The sequence below is a fragment of the Harpia harpyja genome, chromosome 2 (genome assembly GCF_026419915.1).
Source record: "Harpia harpyja isolate bHarHar1 chromosome 2, bHarHar1 primary haplotype, whole genome shotgun sequence".
In the NCBI taxonomy this organism is placed as follows: Eukaryota; Metazoa; Chordata; class Aves; order Accipitriformes; family Accipitridae; genus Harpia; species Harpia harpyja.
Genome location: NC_068941.1, coordinates 5,780,430 through 5,802,731, shown reverse-complemented (window position 1 = coordinate 5,802,731; position 22,302 = coordinate 5,780,430). Strand labels below are relative to the sequence as shown.

The window sequence follows — 22,302 nt, the reverse complement described above, 5'->3', positions numbered from 1 at the left end:
TTTATGCATATTATAGATTGATTCCTAAACTGCATTACTGTTGGAGAGTTTCTTGTAAAAGTGTGTTTTAAGAGGAAACAGAAATTAATTGGCAACCACTTGGTACACAGCGCAGAATGTGTTTCACACCTGAGGACGTTGTAGAAAGTTAGGTGACAGATACAGCACTTACTGAAAATGTGGGAGGCAAATCACAGAAAATAAAGATGAAAATTGGCACTGAGTCCAAGGAGTTCAAGCTCAGTTTGGAGGGAAAAGAACAAAAGTAAAAGGTTTAGAATTCAAGTATGACTTGCTTGACATAGAAGGAAAGACAGACAGGTTTTCTCTATTTTACTTTTGGCATACGTGACAAGCAGTATGAGCAGCAAAGAAGCCAAAAGAAGCAAGTCACAATAGCTAAGTGTCCAAAAATGCTGGACTGGTAAAACCATTTACAACTGCTTTCAAGCCCTCCCGCTAAGCAGAGAGCAACTACTTGCTGTAGTACCACATTGCCAATTGTCATTACATTACTAGTAAGGGGTTGGCTATTTCCAGTTCATTTAATATGAATACTGAAAAGTATATTTTTCTTAAATGCTTTTGCATGTACAAATAGGCTTTACTTTATGTACATATGACCAGAGATGCAAATATAATTTTCATCGAAAGGGATAAGCCATATATATATGAAAAACCAAAAGATATATAATGTCTTGCATCACATTGCTCTCATTCTCTTGTAACAATATTAGAATTCTTGTACAAATTTTTGTCCCGACATAGAATAGATCTAGTGTGTGTTGTTTCGCATTGACAGGTTAGCAGAAGTGAGAAATCTTGGAAAGGTATTGTGATCTTTGCTGGTAATATTTATTCAGGAGTACTTTAAAGTTATAGCAATCTAAACATCTGAGAATTTCTGCCACAAAAGCTGCACGTGATTACAGCTTTCTGTGCCATTTGCTTCAGATGTACATTCACAGCTACTAAGTGGAATTGGAACCTTTCTACTTCTTTGTCAAAGAAGTCAGACTGAGGCATTTAGTACATTCATAAGATCATACTAACAACTCCTTTAAGATACCAGCAGTGTCATGTCTACTATTAGGGGATCCTAAGCCTCTAGATAATATAAGTAAAGAATTATTTTATGTTTGGGGCCTAAATAAAGATACTATGAAGATCATTGATAGACTGAAAGAAAGTTAGTATTAGAACAGACCTCAAGAAGTCATCTAAGCTATCCCCTTGCCATAACAAATGAATAACAGCAATGTCATTCCTTAATGTACATGCAAATACCTGGAGGAGACTATGCAACCATCCTAAGCAATCTACTCCAGTGCCTCATTATCTGGACCACTAGAATGGCTTTCAATTGTTTACCCTAAATCTTTCTTCCTGCAGCTTTAGGTCATCTGTCCTTGTTCTGTTCCCCAACCACATGACATACACATTTTGCTTGTAGCAGCCTTTTATGTACCTTTTACAAACTGTCACTGCACCCCTCTCCTCCCACCTCCCTCTCTTCTTTACAACCAGTCTCTAAAGCTAAGCATTCCTAGCTCTTTCAGTGTCGTCTTAGATGTCATCCCCTAAGAGTTATTCAACCTTTGTCTTTCCTATGCCCCTTTATAAATGGGAAACTGTCACTCAGAATCAGTACAACAACACACAATCCATCTTTGCAAGTGGTGACCGCTAATTAACATAAACTTTCTGTGATATTAGTAGATTGAAATTCTTATGGTATCAGAGGATCTTTCAATATTGGATTTACATTGTGTAATTAGCATTTGTGATCTATAAATCTTTTTTCTATTTGATCCCCTACGGGGAAGCATGTATCCCCTATGTACTTTTTTTTATCAAAGCAAGGTCGAATTGTCTAAAATGGATAATTACAGAATAACATGGCCACAGGGTGTTCAGGTGTTTCTTTTAACTTAGGTAAAGGCTTCCAATAATGTAGATAGCCCAATGTTATGAGAACAGCCTGTCCTTTCATGTGACACTTGGCTAATGTCACAAGTATGTATGAAAAGTCTCTACTTCAGGAATGACTTCAAGAACTCAGTCAAAGATAAAAGGTCAGATAGCTAAACAATGTATGTTTTTATTTTAATTTTGTCTTTGAAGTTTTAATTCAACAGTAAAAATCTGTCAAATAGGAGTACAAGCTTTTTTTCCTATTTTTCCTGGTTCAATATTTAAGAAAATCAACATTTAAGAAAAAGTAAACGGGACACAAAAAGAGGTTGCTTGCAATTTCTTCAAAGTGTAGTTAGTATCCACAGCTCTCTGTGTAATGATTTTCCATTTTGAATTTTGGACAGGAGGCATTGAAAGGATTTTATGAACATCAGTCCATTTAAATGCAACCTCAGGGAGATAGGGAAGCAGTGTCCCCACTCAGCAGATGGAGATTACTGAAAAAGAGGCCAAATGATTTGCCCAAAGATATACAAGCTAGCAGACTGAAAGTCTGGGGATATTTAGAAAGCATGACGTGAAATAAACATAAAAGAGAGGAAAAAAAAGAAGTGGTGATGCGCTAATTACCAGGAAAAAAAAATTGTCAGATTAATGGTATCTCCAGGATAAACACAGAAACCACCTCAGCTGGAAAACTTCACCAAAACTGGATAAGATGAAAATAATCTAATTTTTCTGATAAAATATGGTGCAATTTATTGTCTAACAAGTAATTTCTAACAACTGTGGAATGTACTTTCATGTTCTAAAGTGCTTTTCCATCATCTATTATAGAATTAATTTAAGATTTATTCACAGCTAAAATATGCAGAAAGTCCTTAAAAAAAAGAAAAAGCATGGGATTTCTTCAGAAGTAAGTTTATCTTTGTACCAGTATTATCATTACTTTTAAACTGACAATCTTAAGTGATTCCTACATATAAGCTGCAATTCCACATAAACCAACCCAAATCATAAGAGGTTTTGGTGTATTTCTTATGTCCTTTTCACATTTGAAAATACTGAGACAGTACTTCCCCATTATCCTCTTCAGTTTTGAATTACAGGGGCCCATTTTGTTTCAGTCAGATGCAGATGTAGTAACTTGCCATGACCCAAACACAAAGCAGACGCATTATGACTTTAAGAAGAAAAATTCAGCCAAGCCTTCAGCAAGGGGATCTAGTTATCTCTCCCGTTATCTGGGCACAGGAAGGTGCTGCTTCCATTTGTTTCCCTTTTCGTTTAGATCCTGTGAAAGCAGCTGGCATTTATTGCTCCCATCCTGAAATTACTTTTGTTGGTGTGGAATGTATATCCTTATATGAGAGGTTGTAGACGCCCCGTCCCTGGAAACATTCAAGGACAGGTTGGAGGGGGCTCTGAGCAACTGGACCTAGTAGAAGATGTCCCTGCTCATTGCAGGGGGGTTGGACTAGGTGACCTTTAATGGTCCCTTCCAACCCAAACCATTCTGTGGTTCTATGATAAAATGTGATGCCAAAATACTGCAGACTTATGAATAAACCAAAGCACAACACAGCAAACAAGCATCTGGTTCTCTTCTAATATTTCCTGGAGTTTAAGTATCCCAGGGACCAAGATACTGAAAAGCTACTGCAGAGATGGAGGACAAATGGTGGAGGAGACTTCAAGTGAGACCACAACATGGTAAACAAGGGTCCCCCTTCCAGGGTTAAAGACCTAAACTATATGAATGACAGTATGTCATGTATTTGTGTCCTAATATTATAATACAACTTCTACACATTGTTGAAACAGAACAGCACCAGGCAAGACACCGTGGAATCTTGCACATCAAAATAAACAGGATGTGACAGATTTTTATATCAGCAGTTACTAAAAAAAAAAAAAAAAAAAGGCAAAGAGAGAGGAAATGTTTGTTGTCTTACTCTGCATCTCCTAAGGGACTTTTATTCATTTTGTTTTTAAAAATAGCATCAGCAGAAATTTGGAGAAAAAGATAGGGCTGTCTACCACCTTTGGAGAAAAAGATAGGGCTGTCTACCACCTACTTCAAAATAAGTAAAATAAATCCCCCTGCCTAAAAGAAAAGCTTAGCACATTTTGTTTGTGTCACAGCACTGTAAGAGATATTACTTTATCTTCATTAAAAAGAGAGAAGCATATCATCTTACTATGATGACTTCTTCCAGTCACCTCAACTAGCAAGGACTGAGCTTAAACTGGCATCTGTGAGTGTGAAAGGGAATAATTTACTTCAACTCAGTATTTGTAAAAGCACATCTGGAGGAAGGAAGGGTCATTCCCATTGTGGGAGGAAGTTACGTACAGTTTCATGCTCACTGTTCCATTCCAAATACTGCAGGGCTGTTATTTCTGCCAAAGCACACAGTATTCCAAGCCAACAACTGGTAGGAAAACACAATGTGTTGGTACAGCAAGGCCACTGACTGTGCAACATGGGACTATACTTTCACGAGTGGAAGGGAGTCAGCTGTGGCCTAGAAATGTATCTTACAACCATAGAGTCATCCATGTGAAATAACAAAATATAATTAAAACTTATTTGCATCTGCAGTGTTTATTAATTTTAGTTTTTCATCAATGTTTTGAATTCTTACAAGAAAGAGGGAAGACCTCATGCTAAGTTTAGCAAAATTCTTGTTTATCTTGTCTCATGGCTTCTAGGAAAGCCTCAGCTCCCCTTGTGTTCCCTGGAACATCTGTTCTGAACACGCAAGCACTGGAGCAGTAAAGAAGTGTACAATAAATATCTAGCCATATAGTCTAGTTGACAGGAAAATCTTCATCAAGAAGATCTGAACGGCAGAAAGCAACAAAACATTTCTGGAAGGCTTTGTCCCTTTTGTATCAATCCACATTGTGAACCCTTAGCAGATACTAGCTTAAGAAATGTTACACATAGGAAGGTTTTGGGGTAAAGATGGTAGGTCTAATGATTAGACTTGATCTTCAAGCTAAACAGCTTAAGGCAGTAATGGCTGACATGTTCCTAAGTAATTGCTAATGGTGTAGGTTATTCCAGGCAGGCAAAATTACTGACTTGATATAACATTTCTTGCTTAATGAATGGCCAAGATTTAAGTGACCGGCAGTTTAACATCTCTCTCATTTCCTTCAGAGACTGTGAAGGAAAAGAAATAATGCTTCAGTTTGTAATGTGAAAAGCTGCCACAGAGCTGTCAGACATTTCATTTCAGCTAATCCTCCCTAGGAAGTGCAACGTTGTGTGAGCTCTGAATTCCCTGCGAGTTTATCGACCTCACGTTTGCCAGATAAACAAGTGACATCAGCCCTGCAGACTCGTCGCCAGAAAGCAAAATGGCAGTTTCTAGCATCCAGATGCAGGTTGGTTGGTTTGTTTGTTTAAACTGAATGAGCACAAGATGCCAAAGGTGCCTCAGCAGATACAGAATACAACAGCTGCCGGGATGTAACCTCTTACCTTAGTCACTAGCAAGCCGAAGACAATCTCACGGAAAAGCTGTTTATAAATGCCAGGTTTTGTATAATGAGTGCAGGCCACTTGGTGATGAAGTAGCCCACGCCATTTGTTTTAACTGCGGTTGACAACACACTGCTTAATTGACTAGAGCTAATCTAGCACGATTTACTTGCCCATGAATATGTGGAAGAAGCAGCTTCCTGAATATTTAAATGGACAATGTCAAAGCAGTCACAAAATATGTATTAGATTAGCATGACTAATACAGTTTGCTATCTGGAATTACAGAAAAAAAATCTCATTGCTGAGTACAATACTTTCTGTAGCCTATTAGTACTTATTTAGCATCTCCTGTCTGTCCTCATTCCTAGAAATGCTGCTCATTTATCAGCAAAAGGTCTGTGCAGCCTAGATACTCAGTAAGCCAGACCAGCACAGAGCTGCTCTCATACATCATGGAACTTATTAGTCATGTACATTCCTCTCCGCAGGTTTCAAAGGAGCTGGACCAATTTGTTACACAACCATAGGTGGGAGTGAAAGGTATATAGAACAGCGTATTGCCAAATATATGTAGTTCAATTAAAACAAGTAGGACAGTACAATTACAAAAATATGGTGGATAACTAACTGCTTGGAGAATGTGCCTTCAGACACGAGCTATCTCCCAGTGCAAGAGTGAAGCATAAGGAGACGGACAATAAAATACATACATAAGCATCTTAGGTGTAACTCCACACTTTCATTTAGGATGGGATGTATTTTTTTGAAGGGAACTGAGTCTAAAACCCTCAGACTCTACTTCACGCTGAAAAGAGAACGAAAAAACTTGTCAGCATTCTCTTGCTAACTTAAAGATGCCTTGAAGAGCAGTCTGTGGCATAACTGTTGAAAGACCTCTCTCTCTGTGGGCACAACTGCAGAACAGTTTGTTGCTTCTATTATTTCCTTATTCTAAAGCCTGCTGCAGGAACATTTTAATAGGAATCAAGAAAATGGCTTTTTTAGACACTATTTTATTTACATCCTTACATCACTAAAAAAAGAGGGGTTTTTCTCTCCCATCACCTTTTTGAACTAGGTTCTGCAAGATTTTTTCACAATATTTGATATCATTAGCTACTTTTCCTAGGGGAAAGATATACCCTTCTACTTCTTGAACATATTCTGATTGTTTGGTTTCATTGCATTGCAATTTTTGTTTGTGAAGTTTGTTTCAAGTCAGTTTCTTAAGTGGGAGCAGTGTAGTTCAATATGGGAAGCATACTGTGTTCACGGGTGACATTCGGTTTGCTGGCTTCATATCTAGTTACTACACTTTTCTGCAAATGCCTTTTGACTTGTACTGTCTGTACTGTTTCCTGGTTTCATCTCCATTAGATTTCTGTTGACTTTTTCAGGTATGTTCTTTCATTATGCAGGAGAATTTGCTATGAGCCACTTTTTCCTACTCTTGCTCTCGGTGAGTAACATCTCCTTTCCCAGTAAGTCCCCTATTGTCTCTGGCATTGTCTGTACTGTCCTGCACTAATGCCTCTGACAGTACCCTCAAGGCCAAATTCCTTGACCTCCTTGCACTGTCAGAAGGCCAGGAGCACCAGGCCTTTGTAGGACTTTTCAAAGGGGTCATAGACCACTAAACAATCTGCTGCATCTGAGCACGTCAATATAATCCCAACAAGGCAGTCCAGCATGGTTTGTATCTTCTTGCCATACCAGAGATTCTCCAGGCCCTCACACACTGCTTGCACCAAAGACTCGGAGTTGGTCACAGGCATGGGAAAGCAGCTTGGGAAAGGTCCTCCTCACCCACTGAATGGACATGGCAGATACCCATACCTCTAACCCCTGAGGATACTTCCAGAGGGGACAACACCACAACATCTAGCACTTATTTACAGCTCATCTTACCATATTCACACCAACAGGTAGACTAGAACTTCCGCTAATCACGGCTGTCCTCAGGGAGGATCCCACGAGATAGGATTAAGTTGCCTTCCTCAGAGAAGACCATCACACTACCCTACTAATGGTCCCTGTGTAGCATTGTACATTGTACATCACTAGCTCCTCTCCGAGGATCACCTGGCTGCCAGACCTCCTGCATCTGGCACTGGGTGCAGAGATACAAGATAGAACACAGCTACAGCTCCACAATGAATAGCTAAGCTGGTACAAGACAGTACGTCTCCCCTTCTGCACAAGCAGCACAGCACAGAGCTGGGCTCCTGTCCGCTTCTGTGGATCCTGCTGGAACAGGCTTCATTGCAGGAAAAGGAAGCCCTCCACTTTAAGATAATATTCCTCCATTTCAAAAAAGCCAAGCCATTAGCTCTTTCCCCCTTCGGCTTCTTCAAATCTCTGTGCTCATTCTAGGGAGACATTTCTGACTCACGCTAGAAAAACAAATACATACCAGGGGTGACTTGAGTAATGAAGCTTCATCCAACTATGCTCCTCATGCAGGTGCCATGCACGTGGATCCCCCAAAGTACTCCTAGAGAGACCTATTTCTTTGGAGGCTTCCTTGTTCAGATCCATACAAAATGCTAGGGTCTGTCTTCTGACAGTTGCTTGCTACTCTCCATACTGCTTTTGCCAAGTCATTTTGATTTATGTTCTTAATACCAAAGTCTCCATACCTGGAAAGCTAAAGTAAAAATTACATAGCTATCTTCTACTGACAATTTTACCAACTCCTTTTGAGTGAAAGATTTGGGTGGTGTATTCCAAAGAACTATTATGAAATGAAATTTTAGTGAAACTCAACTGGAACTTCTTGAAACTACTTAGAAAAGGCTCAAGTCTAAAAGGTACACCTGAAAAATAGTGAATTCCTTAGGTAAACTAAATCAGAGCATTATCACCTCTTTTAGATCCATATTTAGCATTCATGTTTTGTACTGGTTGAACACAAGAGAAAACTTGTGAAAGAACTGAACATCAATTGGTCCCTAATGAAGTTCAAGCCAATGCAACTACCAAAGATTTCTTTCTAAATATTGTACTGTATTCTTCTGTCTCAATACTGACATCATTTCCAACGATAATAAACATAATTCCAACTTACAGTAAGACATAGTCTATAACATAAAATAACTGCAAGTTACAGTAAGACAGAATTAAAATTATTTTTCCCCTGTTAATGGCTACATCTTAACAGATGGATCAAGAAACATAGACATCAGAATTTATTTTACTTCTAATGCAAACTGCTAAGAGGCATAGGAGATACTTCTTATATTCCCTACAAAGGAGAAAAGGATGGAATTCTGGTAATTTATACAAGATACCCACATTTTCATAAGATTGAGCCTACACAATAAAAAAAAAATGGTATGCTACGATGGACTACATGCATGTGCTGTCAGGCATGAAAGATGCTGGTCTGTTTTTCACACACTGGGAATGCAGAGAAGGGTTCAACATCTCTGTGACAATCCCTAGTGTGATTAGAGTCTTAGCACTTCACCTGCCCTGCAGGCTGGGAAACTCTGACAAGGCATATATATTATTGAATGAAGGTTATTTTCTAGGGCCCAAATTTCTCTACTAGACAGATAATGGCACAGGGTGGTGTAACCAGAGAATGTAATTCTGAATCTACCTGAGTGAAAAGGAAAGTCCTGTGTTATTCTTTTGATATAGACTAGAAATAAATAAAAGCAAACAGATTTTACTATCCTAGGCTCAATGTCATATTTGGCAATGTTTTTACTCTTGGCAGCAGTGAAGGCCAAGGTGAGGGGGTCTCAATATTACCGATGCTTGCATGAAGCTGGCAGGAAGGGCTACCTAGATTACTTAATGATGTGTGCTTTGCAGTTAATGAGCCATTTGTCATGAGGGGGTGAGTGGATTTGATGCTTACTATTATAAAAAAATAGTATTGGATGTAAATGCATACATATATATGCAGTCTAAAACTTTTTTTTTCTCTTTTACTGAGCATACTATTAATAAGACACAGAGCATTATGTTCATATATTAAACATTTTTTTATAACATAGGCTGTCTTTGAAGTTACACAAAGGTGATTTTGTGTCATAATTAATGAACTTTGCCTTATGTGAGCTAAAAAAAATGTGCAAGTAGTGTCAGGTACTACCGATTTCTTCATTATGGTAGCTAAGTTACATTTACTGCGAAGAAAAACAGAATATCCTTGTAATACTGAATTACAATTCTCAGGTGACTGATTCTTAATGAAATATTCTAGAATTTGCTTTACCTGACTTATCCCTTTGATAACACCTATTACTGCTTAGTCCACGAGCACAGTTAAATATATAGCACGCACATATATGCATTTATAATATAAACAATTCCATATATATACATCCCCCCAATATATTACATAAGAGTATATGTATGTATATTTTTCCCTAGAAGCCTATTGCTAAGAGTTTTTTTTAGAGTGTTGCAATTTCTTTCCACTGTGAAAGAGAAGCTATTTTAAAAAAAGGCATTGAACCTCATGGCCAAAGATATGCCAACTTTCAAAAAGAAAAGGTTTCAAGCCCAACAAACTGCTGAAGTTCTTCCCACAAGGCCTTTTCTCCTATTCTTACAGACAGAATGTTACAAAATTGCTTTCACCTTTGCAGGAAGAGACCAGAATTGGTCTTGAGGATAACAAGTTTGCTGGCCACCACCAACCAATGCAAAATAGTGCCCCAAAGAGAAAAAATCACTCAGGCTCAAGCCCACAGGAATTCAGCCTGCCGTTCCCTAGGCAAATCAAAGGCTCAGCTCATTACAGTTGATTTCCACACACATAAAAATGCACGCACACACACGCATGCTTTGAAGTTCTGCTTGTTTCATATGTTGTACTATTGTGAGAGACTAAATGACTTTCCATTTAATAAATACAACCTGCTTACAGGGCTAAGCACTCTAAAGATGCGAAGGTCTGTCCTCAGTACGAAGATTTGTCCTTAGTATGAAGTACCATTGAAAGACACCCTTACATGTGGTTATAATTCTGTGTAAGTTTCTACACAGTGTTTAATACAATGTAATTTTTGTATTTTATGAGTAAGGCAGAAGCTGAAAGATCTATATGGTGCAGCAAGATATGGCCAATAGGTGTTAAATAAACATAACTGTAACATGCTTTACTATTAAATGTTCTGGTCAGGGTCTCAAAACATTTTGCTTATTTTGGAATAGCTACAATTTAACAAAATGGAAAACTGTTAACATGATTGTTGCCAGGGTAAGAAACAAGACTGCAAGCCAGGAGACTGGGATTTAACTCTTGGATGTGCTACCAAGTTGCTAGTGAGGCTGACCAGCTAATTACCTCGCAACCAGGCAGTGAATGAGAAGTCCTGGGGATGGGGAAATACTAAGGTACAGTAACCGTCAACGCTGCAGCAGAACCAAAGCACTTGTTCCAGAAGGGGAAACTAACAAAAAAACAAACCCCAAACCACTACCACCCCCCCTCCAAAAGATGACAACAGGGGGAAAAAAAAAAAAAAGAAAAAAAAAAAAAAAAGAAGAAATTGCCTTAAAAGGCAGTTCCCATCATAGTTTTTGGTCCACAGTGTATGGTTCCCAGCCGTTCATGCAGCTGTGCCTCACTGCCTGCCCCTTTTTCTTCCCCTAACCATTGCAGGTTGCAGGTTCAGTGCTGCTCCCTCCTCCCAAGGCCACAGCAAGCTTGGCCTTCTAAGAGTATGTGAAGCAACAGCCAAGCATGGCCTGGTAAAAAGCTGACAAGGTGTGCGAGAGCTGAGTAGCCCCAGCTTTGCACTATGCCAAATGTGAAGGAAGAATATAAAGCCCTTAAAATGCAATGATTTGTTCTTCAAATTATGGCAGTTTATAATTCTGTTACTGAATTAAGACAAAAAGCAGATGAGAGCCCTTATTGGGCCACAGATTTAATTCCATTACTTGAATGTTCTGGTTCATTAGGACATCAGAGCACCCCATCTAACTGAATACAAGATTTCTTGGAAAATTTTCCCTTATGGTAGAAGAAACCAGGGGAACTCAAAACTGCATTCAACACCTTTACTTGTACAATTTGGGTGATTTTCTGTCAATTTTAATCCTCAGAAACGGTTGTTAACAAAATCTCATTCATATGCCAATTAGCATATATTTAGCAGAGGCAATTTTACACAGCTCACAGCTTGTGTCCAAAGATCAATCTTCACTTATTTTGGAAAGAATGCCAACTAGCCTTAGTAATTTAAGTCATCCTAATACTACACAGATTTTTCCATTTTATTGGGCTCACAGAGCATTGATGATGACCTTTGTTACTATAATAGTCTTTCAGAAAACAACACATTTTTCTCTGGACTCTGCAGTAGCAGTTTCAGGTAGTATTTGTTATCACTATAAAGTTTTCATGTTTTAGGAGAATTACCACCACCTGTAACAGATTCTGTAGGATTTAATTTATGCAGAATTCACAATGACAAATAAAAACTAAAACAAACAAACAAAAAACTTTCTTGCCTCAGGTTATACATTTTAGTTCACCAAGGTGCAAAATTCAGCAAAACACAGTCCCTCAAAGAGTGGCTGACACATTAGTATCTGTATGAATGATTATGCAAATAAACAAAAGCAAGTTGACATCTCAGCCACATCGAACATAAAATGTTAAACAGCCCAACCAGGTCTTCCTCTACTTAGATACACTACAGCTTTAATATATTCTTATTTTCCAGTCTGCCTTACTCCATCAGAAGGCAGTACATTTCCCAGAAACCTTGATCTTCCAATAAACAGTCCGAAGCCCCTATTATCCTAGCAGGATTCCACCTTTTGAGGATGAACACATGAGGTTTTGTTTACCAGGTTCAGAGTAAAGGGCACTTGTAAGGGAATCAGTAGAACTGGCTCTGTACTTCGGTCTCTAGTTAAAATCAATTTTTGAGACAGTTTTACCCTGGCAGGCAGGCAATAACTTTGGTATGGAATTCTTGAAAGAAGAGATTGCCTCTGCAACTATACCATGCACGCGTTTGCAAATAAATTCAAATTTCACTTACCTAACAGTCATACTTTGCATCCCTAGATTTGCCTCTCTTGGGAAGCTCTTCCTGCAAGACTCCTGATACCTTCTCTCAGTCGGCATGTTGGCAATATTCTTTTCAGTGAAAGGACACTGGTAAAAAAGAAAATAAAAAGTAGTATTACATTCTTATGTCTTTGTCTTTGCACAACTCTTTAGAAAAATCAAATGTTAAACATTATTTTTATAAAGTCTACAATCTCAAAGCTTCAGGCATGTAGTAGAGATCAAGTTCTGCTACTGTCTGTCAACAACCTTTGCCTAATAAAGCATCTTGAGCTCCATTTAAACTGTTTTTATTGCTCCCTAAATATAGTTTTACTCACGTGCTTTTTAAATTACAATTGCCCACTGGCCTGCCTGCTGGTGGTGAAAATCTTCAATCCATTATTCAGAACAGAATCATGCAAGCATTATTATTAACAAGGGAGAAGTTAGCTAATGACTGGCAGCTTAAAGAATAATGGAACTGTTAATATTTGAGGCCATCCTCCCTGCTTCTGTCTATCACAAGTATGAGAATCATTTAAATTAAATACTTTATGTGACTAAAACACATTTCAGATGATATAATGAACTACAGCTATAGCTGGTTGAATGCATCTATCATTTCTAAAGTTAGGCTTAAGTCCGCCTGCTCTCTGAGGGCTCAATTTTGCCCTAAATTACACCTGGGTAATTCCACTGCTGTGAATCATATGATAGAAGGTATATTAGAGGAATATTTCATCCTTGCAAAGCTTTTTGAAAAATCAATTCAATTCCAATAATTTTTAAAACTTGTTAAAGAGAATAAATTTGTAGAAAAACTATTGTAGAAAGAAGTACTGCTGGTTTAATAAGACAGTTACACAAAGTAATGTGAAATGGATTCGTGTAAAAGATTTTTCTCAAAAGCAAAAGATTTAGTTCAAAGGAGATTAAATCAAAATGGATCTACCAGAAACAAAGTATTAAACCTCTTTTTTCCCCAGAGGGAAAATACCTTTACTCTCATAGCGTTTCGTATTAATAGCCTTAAGTTAGTTATGAAGTGTTGCAGAAAGTTCTGCACCTTGATATGTATGGGGTATGTGGTTTCAATGTTCAGCAGGCATTCCTGGGTTGACCCTACTACATGATTACTCTGGAGTTTTAAGACACAAGATATAACACTCCAATTTATTCTTGCCAGTGCTATCTTTTCAGTTCAGGCTTAGGAGCTTAAGCAGGCTTTTTTTTTTTTTTCTTTTCTCCCCTCTGCTATGAGAAGCCAATCAGAATACCAATATAGAAAACATACTTCAAATGAAACAATGTTGTTAAGTATTCATAAGACTCCCAATTACCAGTGTATCCAAGTGTGCTTGCTGTCAATATATATTAACTACAAAGTTGATAGAAGACTAGAATTGACCCAGAAATTGTCAGAACTTGTGATCTTTGTCAATTCAACTGAGTGACAGGCTGCATTGTGTAAATAACTGCACCCTCCACCACTAAAAATGAAGATCATTTCAGGTCAGTTGAAGCAAAGCTTTTTTATTTTCTCATGGCAAAACAACCTGAAACTGTCTCTGGTCAACCAAAGCTTTGCTTAGTCTCTAGGTTTTTTTCCAAATTAAAACAAATGAAACACTTTTAAAACAAGTTTTGGCATTTATTTTCAGCTTTTTTTCAAAGGGACCATTTACTAATCTGATTCAAATTCACATTTTGTTTTGGGTTTTTTTCACATGACTAAATATTTATTTTGGTGAAAACTTTTAAAACAAGAGAAAAATTGCCTTGCTTTTCCTTCTAGTTGTCCTCTTGAGGAATATTCTATTTGGGATTACTTAATTTAGAATTTACATCTGTCCTGGTTTCAGCTGGGATAGAGTTAACTGTCTTCCTAGTAGCTAGTACAGTGCTATGTTTTGAGTTCAGAGCGAAGAATGTTGATAACACTGATGTTTTCAGTTGTTGCTCAGTAGTGTTTAGACTAAAGTCAAGGATTTTTCAGCTTCTCATGCCCAGCCAGTGAGAAAGCTGGAGGGGCACAAGAAGTTGGCACAGGACACAGCCAGGGCACCTGACCCAAACTGGCCAACGGTGTATTCCATACCATGGGACGTCCCATCCAGTATAGGAACGGGGAAGTGGGGGGCAGGGATTCGTCGCTCGGGGACTGGCTGGGTGTCGGTCGGCGGGTGGTGAGCAATTGCACTGCGCATCATTTGTACATTCCAATCCTTTCATTATTGCTGTTGTCATTTTATTAGTGTTATCATTATCATTATTAGTTTCTTCTTTTCTGTTCTATTAAACCGTTCTTATCTCAACCCACGGGTTTTGCTTCTTTTCCCGATTTTCTCCCCCATCCCACTGGGTGGGGGGGAGTGAGTGAGCGGCTGCGTGGTGTTTAGTTGCTGGCTGGGGTTAAACCACGACAACATCACAGAATAACACACACAACACAAGCAGTAGTCTTAATAAACACCAACTAGGAGGTTGGTCAAGGACCAGCCATTGAAATGAAACCTTCAAAAAAAGTTCTGAAGTAACCATGGTTCTGAATTAACTTGCACCAAATGTGAAAATGGATCTTTGTGACTTCTTAATGAAGTCGTTAGTGCTTCTGTGAAAATGCAGAACTTGCCTGCTATGTATACAGAGTATCTAGAGCACACAATACTCTTTTCGAAAATCTTGTAACAGAAACCCTGTTTTTGAAATAGGACTGTTTCCTTTGCAAACATGCCAAAGACACCAAAAGCTTCCAGTCTCTAAGGATACCTTTTACTGGAAGACAGAATTCTCATTTTAGAAGGGAACTCTTCTAATAAAATGGCAGACCTTCTGGGCTCTCTTCTAGCCAGTGACTTCTAATGACTTCCCAGCTTGAACACCCTCAGGAGAATTCCACCTGAATTTCCAGGGAAGTCTTGTTCTTACCATCATTTCTGAAGCCTGATCTTGTGTTTGCCCCTCAATTTGTGCAGGCACCCTACTTCTTTTAGAACTCTCCCAGTCCAACTCTGCTACAAGCTCCTTCCTTGCCTGGCCTTTCCTGTATTTCTGGAGATTTTCCCACCTGAATGTGCTCAGCTGCCCTGAGCAACATCTCTCACTCCCCACAGCTTTCCACCTGCCCTGGTGCACCAGGGCAAGATAATCAGACAACCTCCTTCCCACTGACTACCTGCTCCTTCCCAGCACCATGTATGTCCTGAGCCAACAAATATAACAGCTTTATTACTTATCATGCCCTGCAGTATCGGAAGCCTGAGTCAATTGTCTCAATTGGAAAGCTTTGCTTCTGACCACCACACACACCCCCCTTACATTATTATACTTGCGGCTGTTCTGTAACACCCACAGTAATCTTTGATCAACGATAGTATGTGTTGATTTTCTATTTATTACCTGCTAAATTCTCACTTCTGTTTGGTTGCCAGCTGGTAGTTTCATGGAATTGTGCACAGATTACCTGGGTATGTTTATGTATCGCAATGTCATCAGCAGAAGGACCATTCCTACAGTTTCCACGTATGTCAGCAGTAGCAGAGAGAGTGGAAGATTTTTTCTGTGGCTTCCAGGACAAGGTTAAAAACTGACCTGGAAAGGACTGAATGCTAGAAGTCTATGACATACTGGCTGGCTATTTTTAGGTGTTTCTGCAGAGGAGGCCTCCCTCCAAAAAGGTAAAAATGCTCTTCTAGCTAGCTCATAGAAGTACAAGAAAAAAAAAAAAAAATCTGTAGGTCCTCCTGTTACTATATGAAAAAAGTTGAAAGTTTTATCTACTATTTGTTAATATAAACTACACACAAGCTATTACATTTTCTGAGATGTCTGGAGTCCTTTAGGGTTCTAGGCTGTTTTCTGTCGTGGTTTAACCCCAGCTAGCAACTAAGCACCACACAGCCGCTCTCTTGCTTCCCTCCCACCCAGTGGAAGGGGAGAGAGAATCAGAAGGAGAAAGGTAAAACTTGTGGGTTGAGATGAGAACAGTTTAATAGAACAGAAAGGAAGAAACTAATAATGATAATAATAACAATAATAAAATGACAATAATAATAAAAGGATTGGAACATGCAAAACAAGTGATGCACAATGCAGTTGCTCACCACTCGCTGACTGATGCCCTGTTAGTTCCTGAGCAGCGATTCCCCCAGGCCAACTCCCCCAGCTTATATACTATACTAGGCATGACGTCCTATGGTATGGAATATGCCTTTGGCCACTTTGAGTCAGCTGCCCTGGCTGTGTCTCCTCCCAGCTTCTTGTGCCCCTCCAGCCTTCTTGCTGGCTGGGCATGAGAAGCTGAAAAATCCTTGACTTGGTCTAAACACTACTTAGCAACAACTGAAAACATCAGTGCATTATCAACATTCTTCTCATACTGAATCCAAGACATAGCACTGTACCAGCTACTAGAAAGAAAATTAACTCTATCCCAGCCGAAACCAGGACATTTCCAAAGGATGGAATTTTAGGAGCAGAAAAGGCTAGTTAATAAAAACCAGAAATTCACAACTCTCTCATAAATTGAGAACATATAGTTTCCATGAGTTATATTTATAGACCTCAAGTTGACCTTTTATTCCAAATAGCAAGTTTGAAAAGTTTGGACCAATGAAGATAACTATTATCTATCACCTTATGATCCCTTGAAAAAAATGCATACATGATTTTGGACTTGTTCAAGTAGTTTCAAAGTACATGATCCTGAGAGATGCTGAGTACCCAAGGATTACAAATTGAGCATTTGCTCTAGCTGATAGCCTCAATACAACCCTTTTGTTTTCTTCTGGTCACTCCATTATTTTTTTTTTGCTTGTTTTATTCCAAGCTTGTAACAGGCTTACACTGTCACACACTAAATAAATCATCATATATTTTTTGTAAGAAAAAGCTTCTTCAAGTGGCTTCTGCTTTGACCTACAGTTATCTCACATCATTTTTCTGCTCTCCATTGAATTTCATGGAAATCTGTACTGTACTGTAGTCAATCACTCAATATATATATACATACATATATATATATGGAAAGCAGACAGATGCTGGTTTGCTTTCAGCTATTTTATGGGTTGGGTTGTGTCACAGGTGTTTTAACTAATCCCATGCAGTTTTGGTGGCTTATTAATATGACAGTGCTTAGTATTGCCTCTCCCACTCTCCCAGTGTACCTCAGCTTCTTTGCTTCAAATTATAAGATATCCCATAGCTCAATATCCATAACGTATGAGCTCAACCTTGACATGATGACAGCGCTGCACAGAGTCCTATAGCTGATCGGATGCTAAGAAGTGGTTTTCTTCTTCCTTCCCATGGGGCACTTTCCCATCTCAGCGTGCAGCCAACTGCTGACAAGGCGGTTTATATGTACTGACACCAAGCACAGCTAGCTACCTAAAAGAAAATTAAATCTCACACTGAGAAAGGACCCACTATCAGTTAAGCTTGCAATGAGCTGTAACTGTGCCAAGTACCATCATTAAGAGCCAATTTTTGTTTTTTATTGTTGTTCAATACAAGAGATTCCTTCTCTAAGCAATGTGTGCCCCTGAAGAAAAGATTAGGATTACACAATGCAGCTAGTAATTTCCAGTTTTCTCATGTATAGTCATAAACTTCAGAGCAAAGACATCCAACTGCTTGGGGAGGGAAGGAGGCAAAATGGTGATAAGAATGAAAATGGCAGTAGTAACCCAGTAAATCAAGCAATTGGTGTTGAATAAGTGCAATCCGCACAACTGAAGAAAACTCCAGAGCTAAATAGGACTTGCGGGCCAGAATACAGCAAAAAAGAGGAACTCCATTTCAGAGCAACTTCCCTCATTTCAGAATATACTTTTATTCTTCATTTCTAGAGTCAAACTTTTCAAATGCTGTCATGAAAACAGGTTTTTTCCTGATTGAAACATTAGGCTTTTTAATTCATGAAGATGTGAAGATGTACCAAGATGTCTCCTTCAATACAGGCATTGCACAACACAAACTTCAGATATCTTTGCATCTCATTCAGAATGGTTTGGTATAAAAAAAATCTTCTGCTTTGAATCTGATGACAAGCAGAAAATAAACAAGAGACTCCCTCCTCCTGGGCTAATGCCCCAGCTGCACTGAGACAGAGGTTTTGTTAAAACCAGTATATCAGCATATTTAGTTGGTAGCAAAGCTCCCCAAATCAAATCCAATTTAAAGCCTTCCAACTGAAGGGATAATTGGTTCATTCTCAATTTCCTTTTCCAGATTTTTGAAAGTAAAAAGGGAGATGAAGAATTCACAAATTTTACAGAATTATATTTTTCAGTGACAAGCGACACAAAACAGCATTTGCAGTTGACACTTAACAAAAACATTCATTTCATTTCAAAATTCTTTCAAAATGATGCTATGCCACTTCTTTCTTTTGACATTTCTAAAATGGTGCAGAAATTTTGCAATATAAATTCTAGCATTTGCTGTATGCAAATTCTATGAGGGAAAACTCCTGTTTCTTAAAAAATACGTATCTTTTAAGAAATTTCACATGGAAGGTTTTTTGTAAAGACATTCTGGTTCTACTGCCATCAACATTTAAATCCTTAGAAAATGCAGCCAGAAGCCTAAATTACATCATATTGAACTTGTCTAAACTGTGTTTTAGAATTTATTTCATTATACTGGTGCAAACACTTCTGTACACCCATTTAAATAATTTAAAATTTGATTTATATTGATGTAGTATAAGTCAAGTCCTTCTCAACCTAAGAGCAGCCAATACAGGACAGGTTTAATTCACTTGATGTCTCCCTGAACAGGAGTTTAATAAAATCAATTTAGCACCCAAACTTGATTAATCAGTGCAATCTCACAAGTAGCCAAACCGTCAGAAGTAGAGGAAGTGGCACTATTTTAATGTCTGAAAATATACTAGTAGAAAAAAGAAAGCTGATAAAAGAGATGAGGCTCCTACAAGATGCAATTGCACATATACATCCTATGCTATGATGCACTAAAAGCCAACCATTAATTTCTACCACCAGGTATATACCTGGATCTGCTCTGGGAGTCTAAAGTTGTGCACTCACAGGAAAATGCCATATCTGTTATTAGCCCATGATTAACAAAGCTTTGTATGACTTTTCTGAAAATAAAAGAGTGAATGGTATTTCAAAACTGTGCAAAGGAGTGGTACGAAAGAACCAAAGGAAAGACATGGAACTCGAAAATACTACCACTCTGAATTTAACACCCTTGATTAACCCCAGGAGTTTCCTGATTATAAACCAAAATCAAATCATCAGGAAAAACATAATGCAGTTCACTCATATACTTTAAAATGACACAATAGGCAATAATGTTTGATTCAACACAACTGCTTCTAAGTTGGTGGTTGAGCCCTCGGCCCTGGTTTTCTCACGTAAAACAATGCTGCCAAGAGAATGCGTAACAGATGCTAAATATGCACACGTCTTACACGCTGCTTGAATTTGTTCATCACTGACTTCCTTTGGGATAAAAAAGATATTGTCAAAATGATAATGACGGTGTAAACATTTTGGCCACTTCAAGCATTTTCTGAATGCCAGATAAATTCAGAATAATTTTTAGCAGTAGGCTTGCCAGAACATCAGCTGAAGCCTTCATTATAGCTATTCATATCCCTATAATAAAGGTTGCATCAGCAATTCCATTATAAATGCTCTTTCAGAGGGTTTGATAATTTGGCTGCAAAGAGTATTTCTGGCTGAAGCTTGGCATATAAGTTGTCTTAGATATAATTTTTAAAGTTAGTTTTAAACTGTTCAGCTGTTTTCTGCAAAAAGATGGAAGAAACAAAGATGTTTTAGCTCGTTTAAATTGTTCTTTTTTTGTCCTACATAAAGAAGCACCAAGTCTTTTCTTTTGAAGTACAAATTATGTTAAGGAAAAGAAAAACCAGGAGCCACATACGCTTTAGTGCTTATGTACACTTAGATATATGCTAATTACATGTACTCTGGTTAATTGTGGCATGATCTGGATGTCAAGGATTAAATGATAGGGAAGAAATTCCATGGAGGACACAGAAAGTCACTCCAGCTTTTCACCTTCCCCCAAAAGGGTACCACTGATAAAATCACCAGGCTGAGGTCAAGTAATGTGCTTCTAGAAAACAGAGTGTAATGGGACAGCTGTTTCATAAAGGCAGTTATAAAGGAAAAACTTGACAGATCTTTCAGGTTTAATTTAATCATGAAACCAGTAAACTGACTTAGGAAATCAGCTACTTTGGTGGCACTGATCTTTCATAGTGCCTAGAAGACCCACAATCTTTGATGGATGCTTATTTTTCACCCTAATCTTCTTAGGTAGAAAAGTACCATCTACTTTTTTAAAGATGGAAGCTAAATAGATTCCAGCAGGTTTATCCCAGTTATGAGCTCAAAAGTTGGAAAGTGGATGAAGGCCCACAAAATGTCAGGATCCCTGTGTTGTAACGAGAGGAGGACAAGACTGGTTTGGTCCAAACTTCATCTGCTAAGCCACACACAGAGTAATTTGTAAAGAAAAGAGGAATGGGCATTAGAAATTCAGTGGACCAAGATTTTTGTGCTGGCAATTAGACCTAACAAGGTAGATGAAGTAATGTAGAGATGATCCATTCTGTCTATAATTCTCCATTTGGGTACCTGACAGATTTTCAGAGAACAGGGCAATACAGGATGGGAGGACTGGAAGGGCCAAGCTTCCCTTTCACTGTCTTCTAATACTCCAGTGATACATCACTGTTTACATCACAATCTAGATGGCATTACCACCAGCACTGCTTTGGTTAAGTCTTCTTAACTTTGGTTAACTTCTTCAACGTGAGATTTGGGCTATTGTAGTCAACCCCCCAACATGAGCCTTTTTTGTGGCAGGTGCTGGCAGGTAAATTATATGTGTTGTCCATGTTTTCCCAGGAACGAAATTATGAAGTTAGAACCAGAAAGGGAAGCTGTCCTTGCGACACATTTCTGTTCCCTTTTTAAGCATATATGCTCAAGCCTGAGTTCAAGAAGCTCCTGAACATTAGTAACAATGGGAAGAATAATAGCACTAACCTACAATAGCCAATTTCTGCTCTCTCAAAAATGAGAGAGCATTGAGATTCTTCCTTATATAAACTTCTTTCACTGGGGAAACAGAAGAAAGCTCTACGCTGTAAAGACTTTCAGGAACAAAACAGAAATAGTAATTAGTTTCCTTTCTGTATTTTATACAGATTGTTCACAGTGTTTGTAAGCATGGGAACGAGCATGCTTAGGTTTCCCTCTCTGAAATCCCCACGTTTAGTGTTGCACACTGGCAGGGTCATCTAAATTAGTACAAGAGAGCCAGGTACAGGACAGACTATACTGAAGATGAAAAGTTGCACAGTCAGTCTTTGTCTGGGAAAAAAAATAAATAACGAAAGCTTCATAGAATCTTATCCCATACTGGGTTGATTTTACCAGTCGTCTTACTCTCTGTTACTCTGGCTAGGGAAGAAGGAAATCTCCTAAAAATGTGGATTATTTTGTTTTCCTAGGATGATTACTTAGACCGAGATAGAACAATTTGGAGATACTTATTTTCCCTCTGTTGTGTAACCTCACACACGGAGGCAGCTCCGGGTTACTAGTCCATTGATGGGTAGGTATGATACCCAGCTCCCTTGCTAACAATCCTGCACTTCATTGGACTTGTCTGACATCTTTACTGGCAGTTAAATCATTCTTTCTTTCCTGGGATGGCTGATATAACTGCATCTCTCAGGCAGGGACATATTTCCACTTGCCACAATTATAATCTCTAGAGGTCTGCAAGGAGTGGGAGAAGCTCTAGTCTACACAGTGAAAATGAAAATACATTATATGGTAGTGGAAAATGATAC

General features: G+C 38.5%; 1 protein-coding gene across 1 annotated transcript in view; it reads right to left on the bottom strand.

The window, feature by feature from the left end:
* LOC128153979 (bifunctional heparan sulfate N-deacetylase/N-sulfotransferase 3) overlaps nucleotides 1-22,302 on the bottom strand; it is a 538,027-nt gene that overhangs the window by 135,584 nt on the left and 380,141 nt on the right. Inside the window, exon 3 of the mRNA XM_052813981.1 lies at nucleotides 12,430-12,545. The gene's annotated coding sequence lies outside the window, so the exon portion shown is untranslated. The remainder of the gene's footprint in view (nucleotides 1-12,429; nucleotides 12,546-22,302) is intronic.